The sequence below is a fragment of the Macrobrachium rosenbergii genome, chromosome 41 (assembly GCF_040412425.1).
Source record: "Macrobrachium rosenbergii isolate ZJJX-2024 chromosome 41, ASM4041242v1, whole genome shotgun sequence".
NCBI classification, from domain to species: Eukaryota; Metazoa; Arthropoda; class Malacostraca; order Decapoda; family Palaemonidae; genus Macrobrachium; species Macrobrachium rosenbergii.
In genome coordinates this window covers 16,128,855-16,142,880 of record NC_089781.1, presented here as the reverse complement: position 1 = coordinate 16,142,880, position 14,026 = coordinate 16,128,855, and the positions used below count along the sequence as shown (strand labels likewise).

General features: G+C 36.5%; 2 protein-coding genes across 4 annotated transcripts in view; one reads left to right on the top strand and one right to left on the bottom strand.

Annotated features, from left to right (window-relative positions):
* Window positions 1-14,026, bottom strand: part of LOC136826668 (coiled-coil domain-containing protein 39-like) — a 139,394-nt gene that overhangs the window by 34,000 nt on the left and 91,368 nt on the right. The gene's annotated exons all lie outside the window — the stretch shown is intronic.
* Window positions 1-14,026, top strand: part of LOC136826667 (solute carrier family 53 member 1-like) — a 73,121-nt gene that overhangs the window by 1,836 nt on the left and 57,259 nt on the right. The window contains exon 1 of one of the 3 annotated variants that reach the window (XM_067084021.1): window positions 13,084-13,106. The exons of the other annotated variants lie outside the window; for them this stretch is intronic. The gene's annotated coding sequence lies outside the window, so the exon portion shown is untranslated. Of the gene's footprint in view, window positions 1-13,083; window positions 13,107-14,026 lie in introns of those variants that run through there. 3 annotated transcript variants of the gene reach the window in all.

Sequence of the window (14,026 nt, the reverse complement as noted above, 5' to 3'; positions counted from 1 at the left end):
GAAAAGATATATAAACCCAGCCTAAACGATCGTGCAAATCTGTTGATAAGATCGCGCTGTGATTTCAAAAGACGTAATTTCATAAAAGAATCTTTCCAAGGAATTTATGGAAACTTCAGTAAACGGTACAGTCAAAGGAATGGAAGGGGTTGCAGCTAGGGGCCGAAGGGACGCTGCAAAGAACCTTAAGTAATGCCTACAGTGCACCGCGTGAGGTTACACTGACGGCACTACCCCCTACGAGGTATGCCAGTAAGGTTCCTTGTCCAAATTCCGTAAGGCGGCCGAGTCCTGCAAGGGAATAAGAGTCTGGTGTGGACCTCAAGATGTGACAACCAACGGAGATCCTTAGCAAAAAAAAAAAAAAAAAAAAATTACCAGCACGTGTGGGAACTTCATGAGTTCAGAATCTCTGGCCTATAAAACTTCACGACTTTTACGACTCTAGCTATATTTCTCTTCGCTTTTAAATGAAGAAATATCTAACAACACACCCTCTGATGCAAAGCACACCCTCTCATGCAAAAGAACTTGGCAATGGCCGTGTCAGTCACAGGTATCGTGAGGTACAATGAATGCTTTCAAGTTTTTGTGCAGTTCTACTGTTATTTATCCATTAGGATATATAATTTTTGTACTTTCTTCAAAATCGTTCATTCATTTTAAGGAGGTACATGGAAACTTGAGTTTATATATATATTTATACATAAATATAAACTGTGTGTGTGTATAAATACACACACACACAAAACATTATATATATATATATATATATATATATATATATATATATATATATATATATATATATATATATATATATGTATGCTTTACATGAAATAAACGCTACTATATTAATGCGAGATTAGAAAAAAAAAAGCTATTTTTCCTTTGAAAGCAACACACGAATAAACATTCATCTTCATATGAAAGCCTTGGCCACCTATTTATATATGACATAACGTACAAAATGTAATGAATATTTGGCAGCAACTTGAGTTTAGCTCATCAAAAGCCCTAAAAATAAATGAAAAACTAATTTCCTTCCTTCACAAGCACTCAGAGAATGAAACTAATTTCTCTCCACAAGCACGTATAGAATATAGCCCTGAGTGCTATATTCTATACTATCATAGTTACCTTGTTTGCATTTAAGTGGTTCTAGAGAGATCACATCAAGCAACTTAGTCACGTATTCTGAGTCACAACCGTTGGGAATGACAGTAGTAGTAATAATAATAATAAACCGGATATGCCTTTGAAATGGCTCCCTTGCTCGTACTATTCCGCATTTGCTTGTGTTTGTGACAGCAACAAACGAGACCTGGTCTCTAGTGGGATATTCGATGAAGAAGAATGACCCCATCTTCTTCTTCTTCTTCTTCTTCTCAGAGATATCACATTACCATTGTTTCGTGGCGAGAATCTTGTCAGGGGTTTTAAGTCAGGGTCCGCGAATCTGTGCAGTATTTTAGTCACAGAGAGAAGCAGAAAACAACAGACTTTGCTGACGTAAAGATGTCGGATGGTGAACTGGGTCAGGTGGTTGGATGAATAATTTGTAACAGTAGCAAAGATAGCATTTGTATCACGCGTCCTAATTCTTGATTCAGTTTACTAACTGTGACATGTTCGCCTTTTCAAACGAGAGAGAGAGAGAGAGAGAGAGAGGGGGGGGGACCTCTAGGTGTAGTGATCAATCATGTTAATTGGTACAATTCGCCCCAGCTCTTAATTCAGTTTACTAAACCGCGCCATTATCACCTTTTCAAATGAGAGAGAGAGAGAGAGAGAGAGAGAGAGAGAGAGAGAGAGAGAGAGAGAGAGAGAGAGAGAGAGAGAGAGAGGCCCTCTTGGTCTAGTGATCATGTTATTGGTACGATTCGCCCTAACTCTTAATTCAGTTTACTAAACCGTGCAATATTCACCTTTTCAAATGAGAGAGAGAGAGAGAGAGAGAGAGAGAGAGAGAGAGAGAGAGAGAGAGAGAGAGAGAGAGAGAGAGAGAGAGACTCTTGATCGACTGCTCATATTCAGGATGGACGCAGTATCTTAACAGCTATTAATAAACCATTACGAGGTTCTCATTAACTCACAGGTGACATCTTGAGGTGTTAGTACCACATCTATTATGTATCAGGGTAGTTTATACCCGACTTACATCTGAATGGACTACGGAGGGAGTTTTTGTAGGATTAACCCCTGAAGGATTAACTCCTGAAGAAGTAACTCCCGTAGGATTTGCAACTCCTGTGTTGCAAGATATCCAAGCTACGAAATCAACTCAGCCACGCGATGTGGTGCAGCCATGCTTACAAATAGTGCTGCACGACTGCATGGGATTTCGTTCTAAGTTCACTAACTTGTAACCTAACATGGTGCATATTTTTCTCTTTATTTGATTGATTGATTGATTTATGACAATTAAAATTAGCGTTACAACTCTCTTATTTGATTGCGAAAACACCTTGTTTTATAAAATAGACGAAGTATGTTTCTGAAGAGCAAATCTATCGTTTATATGCAAACTGTCAGGAAATATAATTTCTATCCCAATTCTAGAACACCGGTGATGAATAATTTTCAAAACTTTCCCGTTGAAATGCCAAAATGACAAGAAAACTCATAAAATGATATGAAAAAAATTAAAATGTGAAAAAACGCACCGAAATCAATCAGAACGACCTTTAAGAAAAATAATAGCTCAAAAGTGAGTTTCATAGGCCTTGATGTCAATACTAAGAATCACTGAAACTGATATCTATCTTTTCGATATAGTTCAAAGAATCATGTTTTATTCTCCAAAGAACAGGTAATCTCTAAGAATAAATCTTTAGTAAGCTACAGTAGATTACATCTCAGGAGCCTTAGATTTTTTGTTAGGCCCATAGATCATTACAACAGCATGCAGATAACCTATAAGGCTTCAAAACATAACCTATAAGGCTTCAAAATTTACAGGAAACTACTTGTAATTTAGATTTTTATTTTGATAATTTTGTTGTAATTGTTGAGCCCATTCTTAAACAAGGCACAATGAGAGCTAGACTCATTCTTAAACAAAGTACAATGAGAGCTACTCTCATTCTTAAACAAGGCACAATGAGAGATAGACTCATTCTTAAACAAGGCACAGTGAGAGCTAGACTCATTTTTAAACAAGGCACAATGACAGCTAGACTCATCCTTAAACAGGGCACAGTGAGAGACAGACTCTTTCTTAAACAAAGCGCAATGACAGCTGGACTCATTCTTAAACAAGGGACAGCGTCAGCTACGAAAACACTTTTGCCTGAGGCGAGTGAAGATGACTTTCTTGTTGCGTGACAAGTGACAATCTTTACGCAAGAGATTACGAGGCTTTTGGACTCCCCCCCTTCTCTCACACACACTCACAATCTTCGTCCAAGAGGATAGGAGGTTCTTGGATGTCTCTCTCTCTCTCTCATGGCACGTTCAAGGGATAGGTGGTTATGAACCTCTCTCTCTCTCTCTCTCTCTCTCTCTCTCTCTCTCAAATCTTCGTCAAAGAGAAATGGAAGTTCAACCATCTTCTCCGAGTGAAACTCACCATTCTCTCTCTCTCTCTCTCTCTCTTCTCTCTCTCTCTCTCTCTACATACATACATTTGCCTGAGCACGTATCATTACACTCGTATACGACCATTACAATCTCAGTGCTATCAACTTTTAGCTCTTTTTTTTTTTTTTTTTTGTAGCCCATCTAAGGGACATAACACTTTTATGGTCTCTTTTAAATATTTTTGGTCTTTGCAGAAGAGTCACTTATTAAGTTCTCGAAGAATAAACTTTAGAATAAAACTCACTTTAAAGCTGATTGCAGTTGATGTGAAACTCGTTAGAACACTGAATGTTTGAACATTAAATAAGTAAAAACATATTTTTTTTCAATTTTAAAACTCGTCGAGCAGTAACTCTCTCTCTCTCTCTCTCTCTCTCTCTCTCTCTCTCTCTCTCTCTCTCTCTCTCTCTCTCGTAATCCTCGTCCAAAAGAATAGGAAATTCTTGGACTCTCTCTGTCTCTGTGTGTGTCTCTCTGTGTGTGTGTGTGTGTGTGTGTGCGAGGGTAAAAAACTTGTATTATTGTCTGCCAGTTCCCGGTTTAGACCATGACACTAGCTTTTACTTGAATTAGCCTCAAACGATACCAATTTAAACTTGATCCTGGGACATTTTGCCAACAATACATACAAAAGCTGTTTCAGTTATGATAAACGTAACAAAATGCAATTTACACAACGAATTACGTAACGTTCGAAGTCATGGGACTACTGAATGAGCTATGGTAATAGTGGGGGTCAGTGATGGTCATTTAGATTGTTTCTTGTTTTATTTTGGGACATTTTAAGAATTTTACGCTTTCAAGCCAAGCAACGTTTAATTTGTTACTCATTTACGTGTGGGCTAATGACATTTATTAAAGAACTCGGCTCAGTTAACAATGTTCTTGATGGGATATGAAATAATAAAAATGACGACTGAAATTCATGGTGGCGTCCTTCAAACTTACGAAGTTTAGAGTTGGTCTAGTGGCTACCCGTAAGTGTTGTAAAATAGAACCTGTTGTGGAACTCTGGACTCTCACAACCAACAGAGACCTTCTACTGATAAATACAAGGTCCAATAACATGCAAGACTTTTCAAGACATGACTGATAAGCCGTAGACTTTGATTCGAGCAGAAAGTTTCATCCTGGGTAGACTCAAGGTCTCTAGACCTTGGGTAGACTGAAGGTCCTTCAAATATATTCCGAGTTTTGAAGGACCTTGGATAGGCCTACAGGGAACCATGTGTGGTTAACCACAGACGATGGTTTTAAAGACCAGCCGCAGTGTATCCTGAGAAAGTCATTAAGATTCATAAGCAAAGAACATTGTAGGTTTCTGTTGAGATTTATAGGATAAAACCGGAAAGCAAAGAGGCAGCACGCATGAGCACAACCAACAGAGTACACAGAACTCGAGAAGAACAGGATCTGAAGAACACCTTTGTCAATTGTCCATTCAGTTAAAAATGTCTAAATTTAATGTCGGTTTTTGATGGTTCAAAATTTCAGCAGAGTTGCAAGATCGGGTAAAAATTCTCTCCAATTTTCATTGTTTCGTAATGACATAAGGAAGCCATGTCATAGGCCTAATCAGCTAAGAATCTTGCGCCTCACAAAGCATTACCAGTTGGATTATTTACAGATTTTTCTTTTTTATTTCTTATATTTTTGTAAGTTTACATTACGAGTCACCAGCCTCCACCCCCGTTAAAATTACAGTCTGAGAGTAAGCAATTAGTATACTCTAGTACTATAATTAGTATACTCTAGTACTATAATTAGTATACTATAGTACTATAATCCTAGGCCACCTTCGGGAACCTCGCCATATTAGTGTGTAATATTTTCCTTTCTTATTTATATTTTTATAATTTTACATCTGCGAGTCACCAGCCTCCATCCCCGTTAAGATTACAGTCTGAGATGGTACTATAATAAGTACAAGGTCTAAGCCCACCTTCAGGAACCCCGCCATATCAGTCTGTAGTTTCAAGGCCAGTGAGAAAAGCGCAGATGCTATTACCTGTCAGCCTTGCTCAGACTGTCGTAATGAGCGCGAGGTAATAAGTGCGCATGCTTTAAAAGTCTTTCCTGGTCTGGATCTTTCTCTCTCTCTCTCTCGCTCTCTCTCTCTCGTAATCATTGTAGATGCTTAGAAGTCTTTCCTGGTCTAGAGACGTTCTCTCTCTCTCTCTCTCTCTCTCTCTCTCTCTCTCTCTCTCTCTCTCTCTCTCTCTCTCGTAATCAGTGTACAGGCTTAGAAGTCCTTCCTGGTCTATAGCATTTTCTCTCTCTCTCTCTCTCTCTCTCTCACTAAATTTTGGTATCAATGCCCGGTCCTGAATAATAATAATAATAATAATAATAATAATAATAATAATAACTGACTGATTGTTATCCAATCTGGCGTCACAACTCCGGGACGATGGATCATTTCTTCTCATGGAACATGTCTCCACATAACCCCCGTCCCCATTCCGAGTCAGAATGGGAAAGGGGAGACTTAATGATTTAATCTACAATATAAATATAAATGTATGTATATATATATATATATATATATATATATATATATATATATATATATATATATATATATATATATATATATGCCTTCCATTTGGTACAAAGTACATTACAAAATATTATTAATTTTCAAGGATTTTCAGAAAGGGGCGTGCCTTGAAAATACGACCACTCAATAAAAGATAACAAGCACTTAAGAATCATTTGTTCTTGATTATTGTCAGATTATTAGTGATAAATCATTTTCTTGGGATGCTTTCAGTAACAGTGCTTTCCTTATCAATAGGTATATTCATTTTTTGTACATCTCGAGAATAATGACTCTCTCTCTCTCTCCTGTTTGTTTTTTTAAACTATTGCTAACAGGGTTCCAGAGCTTACTGACTCCAGTATCTCTCTCTCTCTCTCTCTTGTTTGTTTTTTAAACCCTATTGCTAACAGGGTTCCAGAGCCCATTGATTTCAGTATCTCTCTCTCTCTCTCTCTTAGAAAGAAGGGAGGTTTTAGTGTTAGCTCACACTAGGTCTACTACTGTCTTAACCAGCGCTTCATGGAGCAGTTAGAGAGACAATGAATAGTCTCTCACATCTGCTCCACATGAGCTAGAGTGTGTAACAACATTCCAGGGGGATTCTCTCTCTCTCTCTCTCTCTCTCTCTCTCTCTCTCTCTCTCTCTCTCTCTCTCTCTCTCTCTCCCGGATTAGAAACAAATGGAGGTTTTAGTGCTGTCTGACACTAGGTCTACTTCTAACTTAGCCAGCCCAATAAAGAAGAATCATAACTGCTCCACATGAGCGAGTGTGTGTAACAACATTCTCTCTCACTCCATCCGGTTAGGAAAAAGGGAAAAGTCCCGTCCAGTCCAGGGAGGGCAGCATTGCCTCTCCAGGTGAGCGTAAGAGGGAGTGCGTGGGCGAAGTATCACGAACTGGGGCCTCATAGTGTCATGGAAATTGCCGCCAGTGTCCTTGAGTCGAGCCAAGGGAAGGCAAAGCAGCTTTCCACTCGTACTGGGGGAGGAGCCGTTGCAGAGGAGTATCCTAACTATTACTGCTACTACTACTACAACTAGTGTTAGAGGCTTTGAGGACTGAGCCGTTTCAGAGGCAAATCCTGTCTAGTACTACTACTACTACTACTACTACTACTACTACTACTACTAATTAGGGATCTCCCGTCTTCTACTACTACTAGTACTAAGACCAGGATTTTGGCGAAGACAAAACAAACAGACTCCAAAGGAGTGGGGACTTGAGATTGTATTCGATGGCAGATGTATGAATGTGTATATAAAACAGAACTTTGTGAATATGTATACAAAATAGACCTTTATGAATGTGTATATAAAACAGAACTTTGTGAATGTGTATACAAAATAAACCTTTATGAATGTGTATATAAAATAGAACTCTATGAATGTGTATACAAAATAGACCTTTATGAATGTGTATATAAAATAGAACTCTATGAATGTGTATACAAAATAGACCTTTATGAATGTGTATATAAAATGACTCAGAAGCATTAAGAGTTCACAATAGGCCTATATCTGGTGTTGTTTACAAGACGAAAGAAATTAAGAGAAGCAGTATCTGGACTCAAAATCACGGAAGTTGATAGTAGGTCTATATCTGACGCTTTGTTGACTCGTTACAGGTAATCACGAAAGTTGTGATAATCTATAGTCACCATGTTAAATGGCCAGGTGATTAGGGATGTAGAATTATGTAGATTTATGCAAATTATGTAGATGGCGACCTCACGATTATTCAAATTATACACAAAAGGTGATGTAGATCCCACCTCAATTAGCGTTAAACGTGAACGAAAATAATTAAACTTCCTAGACCTTACGTTGGTTTGAAATCTACTTTTTAATGATCCATTATAATTTTCGTGGTCGTGAATATTGACTCGTGAATGGAAAATATCTTTGAATGTTTCTATTTCTTTAAATTTTGTAGTTAAATGAAGCCACGTTCTGAGATACTAGTTAGCGATGTTAGGTTACAAGGTAAGGTTTATTGCCTGGGAAGTGTGCGTGGTGTAAGGCTAATTGGAAAACAACATTATTCATCTCTCTCTCTCTCTCTGTGTTTCTCTCTCACTCTTTCTCTCTCTCTCTCTCCCTTTTTTTTTTCTTCTCGCCCGGCCGGCTGATGAAGAGTTAGAGGAATTTATTTCTGGTGATAGAAATTCATTTCTCGCTATAATGTGGTTCGGATTCCACAATAAGCTGTAGGTCCCGTTGCTAAGTAACCAATTGGTTCTTAGCCACGTAAAATAAGTCTAATCCTTCGGGCCAGCCCTAGGAGAGCTGTTAATCAGCTCAGTGGTCTGGTAAAACTAAGGTATACTTAACTTTTCTTCTCGCAAACTAAAGACTGACTAATCAAAAACCCCCAGCTTTTGAGAGAGAGAGAGAGAGAGAGAGAGAGAGAGAGAGAGAGAGAGAGAGAGAGAGAGAATGAAAAGATTACAAAAAAAGGAAATCTTCATTGGAAATCGACTGATTTTTGTCAGTCGTCATCGTCAAATTTCTGAGATTTTTGGTTTTTCCCAACCTTCTCAACAACCCATGAAGATGACCTTTTCGAGAGCGCTGGAGGAACGTGGGTAGGAGGACTTGCCTAAATTCCCCTTCCGGGAGTAGCCCGTCTCATTCATGACTCGAATATTGGAAATTGGAAAACAAGCGCTGGGACCTACGAGGTCATTTAGCACTGAGAGTAATGTTGAAACAATTGTTAAGAGAGGGTTGAGAGAAGTAAGATGGAAGAAAGAGAATATGAATGGAGGTACAGTCAAAGGAATGAAAGGGGTTGCAGCTAGGGGCCGAAGGGGCCGAACCTTAAGTATAATGCCTGCAGAGCAACGCGTGAGGTGCACTGACGGAAGGACTTTAGCATCTAAGTGGAAAACGCATAACTCTTACGGCTCCTTTCACTTAAATACGGCTGTAACTTGACCACTTGTCACACAAACACTCGATAAAAGCTGATGACAGCTGACGATATTTAACCGACAAACCAGCGATTCAGGAAGCTTAATCGTAACAGAATCGTACAGAGAATGTGTAAAAATCATTAGCAATGCAGATGGTCCACAAATGAAGAACGAAACTGCGTTTTCTGAACTGTCAAACATTCGCGGTTGAGTTAATGGGTGTGTCGTAACAAAGCCAAGCCACCCAGCCAGAGGCCCTGGTAAAGTTCAAGGAGATTGGAAACATTCTTGCTTCAGTGTATAAGTCTGCAAGAGCTGGAGAAACGGTTTGAGTCCCCCCCCCCCCTTCTCTCTCTCTCTCTCTCTCTCTCTCTCTCTCTCTCTCTCTCTCTCTCTCTCTGATTGTTTCATATTTTCTTTTAGGCAATTTCCGAAGTGTTTCGTTTTGTTTCGGATTTTATTTGTAGGGATTTCACTTTGTTTTGGCAATTTCCTAAAATTGTTGCTTTGGCAATTTTCCAATAATTTTTGTTTTGACAGTTTTCTAGTAATTTTTTTTTTACGTTTTCTAATAATTTTGTTTTGGCAATTTTATATAGTCTTATTTTACTTTGGCGCCTATTTTGCAAAACTCCCACTTTGTTTCGGCAGTTTTCTAATAATTTTTGTTTTGGCAATTTTCTAATAATTTTCGTTTTGGCAATTTTTCTAATAATTTTTGCTTTGTATTTTTCTAATAATTTTTGTTTCGTAACTTTCTAATATTTTTTGTTTTGGCAATAATCTAATAATTTTTTTACATTTTTCTAACATATGTTTTGGCAATTTTCTAATAATTTTTGTTTGGCAGTTTTTCTAATAATTTTTGTTTAGTAATTTTCTAATAATTTTTGTTTAGTAATTTTCCAATGATTTTGATTTTGGCAGTAATCTAAAAAATTTTAAAAATTTTTCTAATATTTGTTTTGGCAATTTTCTAATAACCCTTCTTTTCGCGATCTTTTAATCACTTTTGTTTTGGCAACTTTCTAATAATTTTTGGGGCGGCAATTTTCTAAGCAACTTCCTAATAATTATTTGGGGAGGCGGCAATTTTCTAATCATTTTTGTTTTGGCAATACCCAAAGAAGCTGATTCTGTTTTTGGCCTCAACAACTAATCTCGCTTTGATTGGGAAAATACCAAGGCAACCTCGCCTTTCTTTTGGCAATTTTCAAAGACTAATTTCAGATTCAGTACAAGTTATCCGTCTCAGTCGATTTTAATTTTCTTTCATATTTACTACAAATTATTGGTATCGAATTTAATTTTCTGTCAGATTTAGTCCAAGTTATTGTATCAATAGATTTTTAAAAATGAGATATACACAAAAATACATGTGTAAGAAACATTAATGAATAGTCTTTACGTACGTATCAATTCCCTTAAGAATATATAAGAGTAATTGGATGGACGGCCTTCGGGCAAATACCTTTTTTCGTTTTTTCCATCACCGCAGCTGGCAACATTGCGTCACTCACCTTCATTCATACTCGAAAGCTGCCCTACATAGCTTATCGCAACATTTGGCAATGAATGCCAACAACGGTGCTTTGTTTGGTACTAGGCGTTGTTTTTCGTAAGGCGTTGGGAGCCACAGTTGTGATTGGCAAGCTTAATGAGATCATTTATTTTCCGGGAACTGAATGTCTAGCCAAGTTTTTCAGATGAGCAAATTTCTTATAAACGAAATAGAGACACTGGCAGACAATAACCAGATTATTATTATTATTATTATTATTATTATTATTATTATTATTATTATTATTGTTGTTATTATTAATTCAGCAAGTTTTCCAGATGAGCAAACCACTTATAATCGAAGCAAATATACTGGCAAACAATAATCATATTTTGATTATTATTATTATTATTATTATTATTATTATTATTATTATTATTATTATTATTATTATTATTATTATTATTCAGAAAGTTTTCCAGATGAGCAAATCATTATAATCAAGCAGACACAAAGGGACCAATAATCTTATTAATTATTATTATTATTATTAATTATTATTATTATTATTATTATTATTATTATTATTATTATTGTTATTATTATTATTATTATTATTCAGAAAATGAACCTATTCATATGGAACAAGCCCACCAGAGGGGCCACTGACTTAAAATTCCCTCCAAAGAATATTATTATTATTATTATTATTATTATTATTATTATTATTATTATTATTATTGTGTTCATGTTGTTCAAAGAAACCTATTCATATGGAACAAGCCCAAAATACATTATTGACTTGAAATCCTTCAAGCTTATTAAATAAAAGATGAGATAAAATTAAAAAAATAAAAAAGAGAAATTTCACTTATTAAAAAGAAAAAAGAAAAGGAGAGATCTCACTTATTAAAAAAAAACAAATAAAAATATTATATATATATATACAGTATATATATATATATATATATATATATATATATATATATATATATATATATATATAAATTAATTTACTAGTTAATAACACATCAATTTCTCGGTCACCTAAAAAAATGAGTGAAATTCCTTCACTGAAAAACAAATATGTTAATTTAATACATCTTATTAATTTTTATGAATATTAATAAATATGAATATGAATATAGTCTTTAGGCCAAAGGCCAAGCGCTGGGATCTTTGAGGTCATTCAGCGCTGAAACGGAAATTGACAGTAAGAAGGTTTGAAAGGTGTAACAGGAGGAAAACCTCGCAGTTGCACTATGAATCAATTGTTAGGAGAGGGTAGAAAGTAAGATGGAAGAAAAAGAATATGAACGGAGGTAGAGTAAAATGGAACGAAAGGGGTTGCAGCTAGGGGTCGAAGTGACGCTGCAAAGAACGTTAAGTAATGTCTACAGTGCACCGCATGAGGTGCACTGACGGCACTAACCCCCTACGGCGATTCATCTTTATTGGAAAGACAGGTCACGTGGGAAAGATATTAAAGAATTGCAACATCCGAAAATAGAGGGAATCTGATCGATAGTCTTAGAGACTCAACATTAGAGGTGGTTATTCTTGTGCAGAGAACTCGATACTTGCATGACCATAAAAAAATAGTACTATACATTCTTGAGAGAAATTTCGGGTACAAGTTGAACCACTTTTTCCTCTCTGCTTATACCGTTCGTTGCTGAGAGAGAGAGAGAGAGAGAGAGAGAGAGAGAGAGAGAGAGAGAGAGAGAGAGAGAGAGAGAGGAGGTGCCGGATTACCAGTTAAAACAGTTTCATATCAACAGTGCTCTCTCTCTCTCTCTCTCTCTCTCTCTCTCTCTCTCTCTCTGTGTGTGTGTGTGTGTGTGTGTGTGTGTAAATAATGAAATGAACAAGTTCTGTAAAAATAAAATATAGTTTGCTAAAAAAACCCAAGACTGAGTACCTCAAAGCAAACGAAAATTACATATATATATATATATATATATATATATATATATATATATATATAAATATATATATATATATATATATATATATATATATATATATATATATATAAATATATAAATATATATATATATATATATATATATATAAATATATAAATATATATATATATATATATATATAAACATAAACGTAGACAGCCACATAAACGTAGACAGCTATGCAAATCTGAAATGACGAAATGATTTCAAAAGAGTTATTTGCATCTAAATGCAATTCTAATTACCTCGTTTGGAGGGCATGCAGGCTAAATTAGCCACGCACGGACGCACGAAAGAGAGAGAGAGAGAGAGAGAGAGAGAGAGAGAGAGAGAGAGAGAGAGAGAGAGAGAGAGAGAATCAGTTAATTTCCTTCAGATGCCCATTGCCTTTGTAGTTGTACGACAATCAGATCTACAGTATGACAATTTAATCTAAAGTACGATAATGTTTTCTGTTGCCAGACGTAGGTTAGCGTGGAAGGAGCCAGTTGCGTTTCAGATTCCTGAAGGCCACTCGATGGTATATGGCCCTCTCTCAACTCCCAGCTTCGCCATAAACCTATATTTCCTGCCACGGCAGAGAGAGAGGGAGACACTGGTAATTATCATTGTTCGACTACGTCACAGAAATGCCTGCTTTTTACAGTCATCGCACTGATAAACTAAAAAAAAAAATGTATATATATCTTTCTTTAATGTTGGCCTAATTCAACCCAGCATCGTTTTACAACTGCAAGATATATTTCATAATATAAAAGACTACTGAAAAAGGACAGTCATCTTACACAGTCACTTAATTACATAGCATAATCATCCCCGTTGGTTCAAATTAACTGTATGAGTTGGTGTACCCTCAGTAAATAGTCTGCTTTGCGCATCAAGAATCTCAATTGTCTCTTGAGCTGTTTAGCTCGGAGCTATCTGGTCAAGAGAATAATTTTTTCCTCTCTGCTATTACTCTAATAAGCTGTTCTTCTTAAGGAACTGTGATATTACAAAAGATTTTTATATTTTGATTTTTAGACGAGTATAGTTCCATTTTCAAGCCGCTTTAATCATAAAATTTATGAAACACTGACGTTAGGCCTACAAGAACAAGCTTCTGTTTTCCTCAGTCCAACCACCAAAACAAAACTAAATGAGAATAAGTTTTTAAAGAGCTTCTAGTGCTCCTATCTGTTTTTTGCCATACGTTTTAGTTTTCTGTAGAAGAAAACCATTGAGATGGCTTTGTCTGTCCGTCCGCACTTTCTGTCAACCCTCAGATTTAAAAAAATCTGCTGATGCTAGAGGGCTGCAAATTATGTTGATCATCCACCCTCCAATCATCAAACATACCAAACTGCAGCCCTCTAGCCTCAGTAGTTTTTATTTTATTTAAGGTTCAAGTTAGCCATAATCGTGCATCTGGCAACACAACAACACAGGCCACCACAGACGGCTAAGAGTTTCATGGGCCGCGGCTCATACAGCATTATCCCGAGACCACCGAAAGACAGATTTATTTTCGGTGGCCTT